The sequence below is a fragment of the Bidens hawaiensis genome, unplaced genomic scaffold, assembly GCF_021521415.1.
Source record: "Bidens hawaiensis isolate Kalapana, Puna unplaced genomic scaffold, B.hawaiensis_p1.1 tig00042544_1, whole genome shotgun sequence".
NCBI classification, from domain to species: domain Eukaryota; kingdom Viridiplantae; phylum Streptophyta; class Magnoliopsida; order Asterales; family Asteraceae; genus Bidens; species Bidens hawaiensis.
Genome location: NW_027497547.1, coordinates 42,063 through 54,152, shown reverse-complemented (window position 1 = coordinate 54,152; position 12,090 = coordinate 42,063). Strand labels below are relative to the sequence as shown.

Genomic DNA, 12,090 nt, shown 5'->3' with positions numbered 1-12,090 from the left:
CGAATGAGGCCAGTCGTTAGTTCAAATTTTGAACGAATGACCTCGGGAAATGTGAAATTATTGAGTGTAACGCCTGTAAATTTCGTTAATCGGCTCGATTGTTTATAAAAGTTTGTTTAGAATCCGGGACTCGTCTTGAATCTTCGGGGGGCCTCCTAGACGAGCCCATAAGTTGAATTACTTAAGTTTCATTCAAGTGTCGCAACTTTCAACTTGGAAGGGCCAGAATGTAACATTTTATATTATAATCAAAAACCCAAAACCCTAACCCTATGGTGATGTCCGATCGGCAGCAGCAACCCACCCCCTTTCCACCTCGTTTTGCGTGCAATCAGCCACCGTCCGGCAGTCCAAACTTCAATTCCAGGTCGGTATTATACGTATACAACTCTTTTTCACCCTAATTCATCCTTATGGCGCGCTTATTGGTCGTTAAGATTGAGTTTTGATGATAACAGCTTGCTGACATATTCGTATACGTTTATTGTAGGGTTTGTAACGCGATGTTAATCCACTGTTTTTGATCTATTCTTGATTCCATGATGTTCTACTTTGAGTCTAGTTTCCAGAAAGGTATAATACGTAATTTTTGGACGAGATTTGAATAGTTTTTATGATTTTATAAAATCGATTGTCAAACCTGATGCGGGACGACGGATTCTGGTCCGTCTTCCCGACATCATAACCTTTTTTCGACAAGTCTAAATTGGTTGGTTCCACTTCTGGAAGTTAATATTTTGAGTTATGAACCAAACCCAATTGGAATCGTTTAATTTTTCTGGGTAATGAATTTTATAAAAATAAAATCATTTTGTTGCGCAGCTAAAATAGCTGCACATACCTTTCTGTGTTGGAAGAATTTTTATGATTTTTGTGTCTACTAGAAAAATATAATAAAAATATTTTTATAAATTTAAGATATTTATGCAACACTGGTAAAAATTTAATAATTTAATTCCATGGTTTTCCTATTTAATAAAATACATCTTTGCATGCTAAAACCTGCATGTTATATTCGTTATTGATCGATAAGTTCATTTAGGCTTAACCGGTGGCGGCCCTTTCTCACATCTTTAGGGGCTGTTATAATTGAAGTTCGTACTTCGTCATATTCTTAGGTATGTCACTTACAACATACTAAAATTTCATGGCCAACGGAGGTGTTTAGGTCGGTCAATCGATTTTAGTTCGAAAACTATGGTTTATCGGGTGTAGGATTGGCAATTGTTGAGTTTGATGCGTTAAACGATCGGATGACCGACCGAATCAGTTTGTACAGCCATAGGGGGTTTAACGGCTGTGGGAAAAATATATTTTTGATGCACGGGGCTGTTGTGGTTAGTGCTTCGTCAATCGAGTCGGCGGTGCGCGAATTTTCGTTTAAACGTTAAAGTAAGAGTTGTAAAAAGGAACCGTCAACCCTATCAACTCGGGTGACCTAATCTTGATGAATGAAAAGATTTAAAATGGAATTTGGTCCATTCGGGGCTGATTCGTTTAACAAATGGTTTTAAGGTTTATTTTGCGCGCATTCGACCCGATTTGATTATCGTTGGGCCTTAGGCCAAATTGTTGGGCCTTGGGCCAAGTTTTGGGCCTGGGGCCAAAGTGTTGGGCCTTGGGCCAAGTGGTTGGGCCTTGGGCCAAGTTGTTGGGCCTTGGGCCAAAGTGTTGGGCCTTGGGCCAAGTTGTTGGGCTTGAACGGCCCGTTAGGCTAGAGTGTTCTTACAGTCTAGTTTAGTAACGCGTTGTGTATAATTTACAGGCCCTTGCTTGTGATTGTGCACTTAGGGATTTCCTAGCTCATTGCAGGTGTTCGGTTGATTCAGGTGAGTTCATGATGCTCTTTTTACTCTTTTACGTTTTGGGCTAGTATACACACCGAAATATAATATTAAATGATTTTATTCGTTACAATTATTTGAATAGTTTTACATGGTCCCACTCGTGATGGTGCATTTTGAAAGCTATATTTGAATTATTTTATATGCCTTAGGATATTTTAGACTCGTTCATGGTCTTGTGTCCTTAAGGTTACATACACTATTGATAGTCTAGACTCGAGGACGTTAGTAGACTTGGTAGTAATTGAATATGAGTAGACCTATCTACTTAGTTCTCGTATGGGATGATATATATATATATATGTATGTATGTATGTATGTAGGAATATATATGTATGTGTATATGGAGGTATGTATGTACGTATGAGGATGTGTTACCTTATAGCCTACGATTGTGTAATGATATTTAGTTCCTCGTGACTAAGAATGATGAATGTAGGCTTACTGATGTGTGTATGCCTACTTTGTGTTTGCATGTACTGATGTTACGTGTTTGGGTTGTACGTGTGCTCGACCCTGATGTTATTACTTGGATGAGAAGTTACGTGTTTGGGTTGTACGTGTGCTCGACCTTGATGTTATTATTTGGATGGTATTTATAGGGATATAAATATATGGATGTATATAGATGTCTAAGTATGAATACTTAGTGTTGATGATGGCCTAACTGTTCGTATCCCGTATTATATTTTAGACTCTTGGAATGTTTTATAATCCCGTTTTTATAATTAAACTCTAGGAATGTTTTATAATCCTATTTTTATATTTAAACTCTTGGAATGTTTTATAATCCCGTTTTTATATTTAAACTCTTGGAATGTCTTATAATCTCGTTTTTATATTTAAACTCTTGGAATGTTTTATAATCCCGTTTTGATATCTAAACTCTTGAAATGTTTTTAAACGAATTTATATAGGCTTGCTAGCAATGGTAGGCCTTGGGATGTTAATATATATATATATATATATATATATGTATATACATTATTGCTTGGCCTATATTTGGCGATGTTGTAGTCGTTTCGACTACTGAATGTTGTGTATGCCTACCTTGTGTTGCATGCGCCAAATGTTACGTGTTTGGGTTGTACGTTTGCTCGACCCTGAATGTTTGTAGTCGTCTCGACTACTGAATGTTGCGTATGCCTACCTTGTGTTGCATGCGCCGAATGTTACGTGTTTGGGTTGTACGTTTGCTCGACCCTGAATGTTTGTAGTCGTCTCGACTACTGAATGTTGCGTATGCCTACTTTGTGTTTGCATGCGCTGAATGTTACGTGTTTGGGTTGTACGTTTTCTCAGCCCTGAATGTTATTATTGATGCGGCTAGGTCAAATATATTACTTGGGGAAGACCCGGGGTGAGGAGGCCCGCCGTATTATGAACCGTGGTCAGGTCAAATATATTACTTGGGGAAGACCCGGGGTGAGGAGGCCCGTATCACATGTTTGGATGTTAAACCGCGACCGAGTCAAAAATATTACTTGGGGATGACCCGGGTGAGGAGGCTCGTGTTACGTGATTTTGTTTTATTAAACTGTGACCGAGTTAAATATATTACTTGGGGATGACCCGGGGTGAGGAGGCTCGTATCATATGCTTAGGTCTTACCGCGTCCGGGTCAAATATATTACTCGAGTCTTGACTCGTGGTGGAGAGGCCCGTGTACGTGTGTTCGACGATGATTGTATTACTTGGTGAATTATATATAATTTATTTTATTTATACCTTCTCTATTATTTATAACTATAGCTTTGAAATAAAGTATGAATTATTGTTTATGAAAACTTGAACTCACTCAGCTCAAGCTGACTTTGTGTGTATGATAGATTGACTTTCAGGTTGAGGATTAGAGATTTCCGCTTGGACGTGCTAGAGACTACTCGGACGGTTGAAGGCACATCTAGTCGAAGAATTAATACAGCAAATTGTTTCTTTTAAATTATTACCATAAGTATTTAAATTTTAATTTTGGTCACTTTCCCTGGTTTTGGGAATTTTGATGTTATCTATTCCGCTGTTTACTACTCTGAAATGATTTTAATGAGATGAAGATTTCAAATAAAATGAATATTTTATTTACAATTGATTTTGGACACCTGTACCCGTGTTTTGGGATTTTTAATACTTAAACCTTTCCGCTGTTATTTACTCTAAACTTGTTTTAAATACAAACAATCGTTTGGTTTTAAATTTTTGTGAATTTGTGGATGTGATTACCAACTGTAGGATTCCCGGGATTCGGGGTCTTACATTGAGTTTATAATCCCAAGGGCAGACGAATGACCCTTCATTCGTCTGTTCCTATTACATTGTCTTCTCTAGCCAACCTCTTGCCAAATTTTTTAAGAATTCAGAACTTGCATTTCAGATCATTTGAATAACAATTTCTTATTCTACAGGTAAAGGAGATCTCAAGGATATATTAAACATGTGATTTCATCGGATAACAAGGGATTAACAGTTTGAATTGTTTTGTGCATGTTAATCGCTCAGTTAAACTTCAATTAAACCTCATACTCAAATCAATTTTCGAATAAATGATCGATGAATAGTGCATTAAATTGATTATCGATTGTACTGGTTATGATTGATTGTGAAATGTTTGAGTAATCGATGATTTTGTCATATAATCTTCATCATATTTGACTTTGATTAGTCAAAATTAAAAGTAAATTGACTCTGGTTTAGTCAAAGTGATTATATGAATCAGATTCGTTATAATAATAACGAATGAAAAATGATTCGTTATCAGTATGACGAATGATAGTCTGATTCGTTGATTAGTTAACGAATAACTATCTGATCGTTAAGGTAACGAATAGATAGTTAATCTTTATAACGAATTAGAATTGATTCATTAAAGGAATTGATAACGAATGGAGTGTAACGAATCTGAGTTGATTCGTTTGAATGTTGAACTTGATTCGTTAATTGTAACGAATAAGTTAAAGATTAAGGGTAATTCGTTACTTGTAACGAATGTACCATTTAATGTACTAATGTCTCATTCGTTTAAACCTTTTAACGAATGAGATTGACATTCGTTAATCAGATTATTATTTTTGAATATTTTACTAATGTTTGCTCGTATTTAACAGATATGGCTGACGAGAATATTCAAAACCATGTTCCTGAGCAACAACCTGTAGATAATCCTGAGCCACAGCCTGAAATTCAAGCTGAACCTGTTCAAGCTCCTGTCATGCTGTCTTGGAACAAGAGCCGTAATATTTGTGCCTATCCTGAGCCGAACTTTGAAGATTCTCCGATATTCGGGGGAATGATTAGTTTTCTGACTCACTCGAGAATCTATAAGGCCATTTCTACCCGTACAGTTGTGTATCAGAAGATTATACGAGAGTTCTGGAATACTGCTACGTTCAATGAAGAAGATAATCAGTTAGAAGCGGTTATTCAGAATAAGCGGGTAGTGACTGATGGGGGGGTTATTCGAGACTCACTGGGATTTAATGACACAATTGATGACAGATGTGAGTTCGATAGAACGTTGATCAGAGGGTTATTTGGCCGTGTAAAGTATAATGGTGATTTGGGAAGATCTATGTACAACAAAGTAAACTTGTGTGAACAATACAAGTATCTACTTCACGTTTTGATTCATTGTCTCGGTGGACATAAGGTTGGATTTGACAAGCGCCGAGTGATGCTTCAATCTGCGTTTGTTGCTCTTGTTCTTAATAAACCATTTAATTCTCCGAATTGGTTTATTATCGTTTGAAAGAAAACATCACCAGCAAACATAAGTTCTTAATGTATCCCAGATTTGTGCAAATGATGATTAATGATCTGGTGCCTGATTTGGAGAAAGATCAAGCAGATGTGATGAAGCTTGATCATATGAATAAAGAGACGATGCAACGTTTAAGATCGTAAAGAGGTCAGAGTTTGGCAGATCGACCAAATTTTAAACGATTGATTGGTCATCTAGCGAATGTTGATTATGTCGCGCCACTAAATGATCGTTGGGCTCATGACGATTCAGATTCAGAACGTGAAGGTGGTGATGGTGGTGATGGTGGTCCAGGACCGCAAGCCGAGTTAACTTATGAGCAACAGCGAAAGTGTAAGGGTAAAGAACCGATGGTTGATAAGGGTGAGAAGCCGAAGAAGCAACGTGTTCGACGTGGTTCGGGTATTGAGATACCGAGTCAGCCGTTTGTGCCTTCTACTGCTGTTTCTACTCCTATTATTCCTTCTATTGCTTCTCCAGTTCCACAAATTCCACGATCTCCTACTGCTACTACAATGTCAAATTTTCCTCGTTCCCCAACACCTGTGCTTATGCCTACTTCTCCAATGCCTCCAACTTTGACTTTGGCTACTACTGTGAGGCTTGATCCTCATTTTGGAGACATATTACATACTGTATTGGCACAGATGCCTACACCACAGCCAACTACTCCTGTTACTCCGACAATGTTGCCACGACATGAGCATTCCTTTATGTCATTCAGTCGTCCTCAGGGTCCTATGCAACCGGTGCATCCGAATTTCTATCTTATGGCTCCCCAAGCTTAATGGTTTCACATGATGAATCTGTTGCATTTACAACATACTCAAATGCAAGCAGATAGAGCTACTCATGAGCTAGCCCAAAGGAATTTATTGCGGCATATCCAATTCACTCAACGTGAAAACAAGGAACTTCGAGCCCTGATTGCTGCTCAAGGGGAGAGATTAGATAAGCAGGATGAGATCATTCTTCAGTTGACATGTAAAGAAGATGAATTGAAGAAATTAAAGAATGATGAAGATGATCAAGATGGTGCAGGGGGTGGGGTAGATCAGCAACCGGGCGGAAGTTCAACACCGTCGGCGGGTAATAAGACCGATGCGAGTGTTGGTGGTGGGTCTGAAGCTAGTAATCTATAGATTGTTCCATATAAAGATTACACGAGAGCCAAGCCAATAGATGTTATTCCGGCTAACATGCTTCTGTTTGTAGGAATGGATGGAGTTGTGTACAGTATGGTGAATGCAGATGAGATCGAAGAAGGTGAATTTGTTGATCACTCATTAACAAAAGAACAAATTGCCTTGCTTCTAGATCTAAATGAAGAAGAGGTGGATGTGTTGGATAAGAGTATGGATGTGGAAATGGAATAGAGTGATAATACAGGTGTTCCTTGTGGGAATATACCTGATTTTGATGGAGTGGAAGTTGAAGACGGTACTGCTGAGGAGTACCCTGAGTTCTATACTGACAACAATACCAACGACTCAGGTATTCCATTTTTTACTACTGAGCACTTTAATGCAGCAGAACGTCGTTTGCGGGAAGAGAAAGATAAATTTAAAGCTGCTGAAACAAGTCATACTGATAAGAAGCGTAAACGTGCTTTGGATGGTATGTTTGAACATAATGTTGCAAAGATGAACAAGATGATCGAGACTTTTCGTTATCACGAACGAGAAGAAGCCAAAGTTGAAAAGGCTCGAGCATCGGCATACCAAATGAAGAAGTATAAGCCAGCTAAAGATGTGAAAGGTGATTTGGTGGCATGGCAGTATGATTCAGATCTTAAGGTATATATCGTGAAGTGGGAGCATGGTATTTATTACTTCAAACGCCCACACGATATCTTATCTATGCCCAGATGGGATGTGAGAACACTAGTTAATCGACCATTTGTGAATCGTGGAAACGATAAGTGGGCTAGTTGGTTATATAAGCAGTTATTACATGAAACCCGTTTTGGTTTCAAGTTCTTCAAGCCTCAGGTGCCTACTCATAAATACATCGATGAGATTGATACTCGCACAGGCTGGAGAAAGTTAATTTTATAGGTAAAACCGCCGAAGACTATGAAGAGGGTTCCAATGAAGACATTTCCTCAGAGTCTATTCACCGTGTTTAATTATTGGTACTACGACAATCGTGTAGGTGAAGCGGTTATTGTATATGGTCACGGATCTATCACGAAGACGATACGCGTAATTGACCCGATGTGGCTGGTTAACTTATCTGAGTCTGACAACGATGCTTTATTTACTAATCAGATCAGATTTGCTAACGTAAGTGACTACGAGCTTGCTATGCAGTTTCAGAAGGTTGTTAGAGTCTGTTATGCATACAAGATTCACGGCTGCGTTGACTGGAAGACCAAGATGTTCCAGAAATAAGAGATAAAGAGCTCGAGACGAGGGAGATTTTGTTGATACATGTTTTGTCCGTCTCGGTCTTTATTATCGGTTAATGTAATAGTCTAATAGTATATGGGTTATTAATGTAAATATGCCTAAATGTAAGGCACATTCGTTACCCTGTAACGAATGTATCACATTCTTCTAATGTACGTCCCATTCGTTAACCCAGATTAACGAATGGAACATAACGAATGTTGGCCATTCGCTGTCTTTAATGTAATAACGAATAAGGATGTTTATTCGTTAAGTAAGTTTAACGAATGACTCATTCGTTAAGTCAATCTTAACGAATGAGGTCTTCTTCCTATTTAAACCCCTGTATCTATTCATTAAAATAACAGTTCTGATATTTACGATTTCTTTCTCGTTACTCTGCCGAATTGTTCTCTCATCATACACATAAAGTATACAAGCCTAATTGTATTCATAATCAACATGTGCATCGTCGTTATCTACAGATCTAGATCCATATAAGTTCTTTCATAAACAAAATAGATAGAGCTGAACAACCGACATATATCTTCACAAAAGGTCTTGGTGTGTCTCAACACAACTATCTTTGTGACAAACTTAGGTTAGTCAACTTATTTGGGAATTAAATCCAGGGAGCGTGTTAAAATATGTCCAATTTAATTATAAAATATCTTTTATATTAATTATAATAATTTCTTTTATGTCTTTATATTTTGTGAGATATTGTCTTAAAATAAAAGTCAAAGGGATATGCTGGAGTCTTACCATATCTGTCAAGGGCTTTATATTGATTGATTTATCCATAACAATCAATCTGCTGCATCATCTTCATAGATCTGTGAAGGCATACAACTGCCACTATTCGCAGTTACAATCTCTGAAGTTTCGGGTTGTATTTGCTGCTGTTTCTAGGGTTTGTTTGAACCTGTTTTTTTCATTGTAATCAGATTCGAGTATTTAATCCTGTTTTTTTCTAGGGTTCGTTTACTTTTTATTAATAATGTAGTAATTTCATTAGCATACATATATATGTAGTTAATTCGTATGTTTCTATATGGATAGAACTTTTTAAGTATACAATACTATCTGTGTGTATGTGTGTATATGTGTGTGTATGCATATAGATAAATAAAAGGAATGGTTTCAACGAAATCGCCTTGAGCTTAAAAACTTGTGGAAGCCGCTTCAAAATACTACTCTTTTAAAATTTTATATTTTTCATTTTTGTTTGAGAAAATTCCAATTGTGTTCATGTAGAAGTCTAGAAGAGATGAATACTTCCTCTATTAGAAAAATGTTGGCGCCTAAATATAAATCCAAACCAAACTTGGTCCAAGGTGATAATGGCACTACATGGTGATGTGATGATATTCAATACCATTCCTATCATCAAAAACTGACACAGAACATGGAAAGATATTGAAGGAATCAAATTCTCTTGACGTGCACAATTAACATACTTTGTAAATTTAAGGATGCGGTGGGTAACAGGTTAGGCATTAAACTTCTGTTGGAGTGTTGGTTGGGTATGGGATTGATTTTGCGATAATTTTCCTTTTAATGTATACCTTTCTTTTTCCAGGAAAGCCCGTTTTACAGAGTAGCGAAGGAAAATCGACTCAATAGTGGGATGGAAATGGAACTAGTGTAGGGAACCGACAACACCGGATAAAAGGAGAGATGCTAGCCAACCAATGAAGCTATTTAAAAGGATACATATCCCGGAAAAGGAGGACATGTAGATTTGGGACAATGTTTCCACGTATAACATGTTCCCAGTTAAGTACTTAGGATGGAAATGAAGATTAGAACCAATGTGGCAATTCCCATTAGAACAACTTGACACCACTAGAAGAGAATTACTTTGTATGGGAAACGGATATGGAAAGAATACCTTCAAGAGATGGCTTGTCTTATAGAGGAGTCCTTTCTTAGAGTGGACCATTCGTAAGTTGTGGAGTTCACTTTGAAGCGTCTAACAATTTGTTGCTTTTGTGCTCATGGGCCAAAATAGTTTGGTCGCGGGTCTTGATGATAAGCTAGGAGTATTGGAAAAAAAAAAAGAAGGTAACTCAAGTGATAATACTAAACACTCTTTAAAGACTATGAAAAGTGAGGAACGAAAAATTTTCAACATAAATGAATCTCGTATTTCAAAATAGCGGAGGAAGTAAAGGAAGTGTTGTTTTTTGTTGAATCATAGATTCAAATTTAATTCGCTTGATTGACACGGACGGAAGTCGTATAACTTGTATGATATACACGCAAAAGTTGTATTCGCCTTCAGATTTTGGCTAGTTGGTTTTTGCCTTTGTCAATATAATATCATCGTTAGCAGCAGCAGTGTAGTAGTAGTAGTAAAATAATGAAGTTTGATGTACGTGTTCATAACCTTTAACAAGTCTTAATTTAGAGTTAAAAGAACGAAGCACTGCAATTGTTAAGAAATAGACATCTACGCCACAATATTAGAAAACAATGCCTAGAAAATCAAAATATACAAAGAATATCATACAACGTCAATGGGCTCTTAATATTTTATATTAACTTTCCTGCAGTTGTTTCGAACTTCACCTCTATTCCCTGTTAATGGCTTTATATCACCCATTTTAATCATGGACTTTGCAAAATCTTCCCAAAACTCTTCATGGTTCTCACTGTATTTCAAAACAAGCTCTGCAGTTTCGCCACCATGAAATAGTACTTGATCGGAGCTCAAAAGGCCTTTTTTACTCACCAAATCAATGAAGTACTTTACGTCAAACGAGCCTGGTGTCGAGTCAAGTGGTGCGAGAGTTGAGTCTCCCCCGACCTGTGGGCAAATGGTGCGAAGATGGCTCGCAAAGGCCGGGTCTATGTTGGTATCACTATAAATACGAGGCCTAAAAGTTTGACACTGAGCAAACCCTAGGGTGTGTGCACCCGAAAGCACAACTAAGTCCTCCTCATCGAGCCCTTGGTCCTCAAAGTTCTTTATTATGGCAGGTAAGTCCATGAATGGTGACGGGATTGACACGTTAGCTGTGGCTTGGCTAGCGGTGGTCGAGTCTCTTCTTCCTGAGCTTGTCTTTCCATGACGGGCCACCAAGCTACATTCCATAAAAAGTTAAGGTTTACTGTCATAATACGCATCATCATACAAAAATTTAACTTTTAGGTTTATGATATAACCTCGAATCCTCTAGCTGAGTTTGCGTTTGGGACTGCATTTTTCTCGGTCTCAATTGTTGATGTTTGATCCAAAAGAATGGAAGCATCACATCCCTACATGAAATAAAAACTAAAGTCAAAAAAACAAAACTGACACTTTCACTATCTTAAATGCTACATTGATATAGCATACGACTTTGTATTGCAACAACTGTCTTGTAATGCATACAAAATATAAGTTATAGAAAAATTTAATAGCCACAGTCATGAAACATCAAATTTTAAGATTTTAAAAAAGTTTACTTGGTTTCTTTATAAGATTGCACTTGCCACGATTATGATGCTAACATGGATGCATTACTGCAGTTACATAAAAATTGGTAGGCGGCCGAGTACTCGATGAGTAATCCCCGACTAGTCCGAGTACTCTAACACCTCGGCCAACCTACTGGAAGCGCCTAGCGAATTCTGCAACCGTGTGCATTAGTTGACGAGATAGGCATAAGTTGCTTACGTTAACAAAACAATCATGAAAATGAAGACGTAATAAAGAAGCGCCCATGCAGCGTTCTTGTGCAATTGCATCCTCCACCACATGTTTAATGGTCGGAAGAACTTCGGGGCACACTCGATCATAATAACCCGATGACAAACCAGACTCTGACTATGCAGTGACAATAGCAAAGGTGAGAGAAACAAAGAGAGATAAGAAGCTGATGGTGTTCATCTTCTCCATAATTGGCAACCAAAAGAGATTTTAGTACAAACTAGTTGTGTTGTGTTATGTTTTTGAGTTGTTATGTCGTATTTATACTTAACACAAATGCTGAAAGTGGTTAGTCTATGAAATGGTCAAAGACAAAAGTATTGTTTAGTATTAGCATGCTTGCAATAAACAATGTAGGAGACTTGGCTCATAACTCTGAAACTAGTAAAATAATATTTGAATTTT

At 37.5% G+C, this 12,090-nt stretch overlaps 1 pseudogene; it reads right to left on the bottom strand.

Annotated features, from left to right (window-relative positions):
- Positions 1-10,518: 10,518 nt before the first annotated feature.
- On the bottom strand, positions 10,519-11,865 carry LOC143593710 (peroxidase RIP1-like; annotated as a pseudogene).
- Positions 11,866-12,090: the final 225 nt, after the last annotated feature.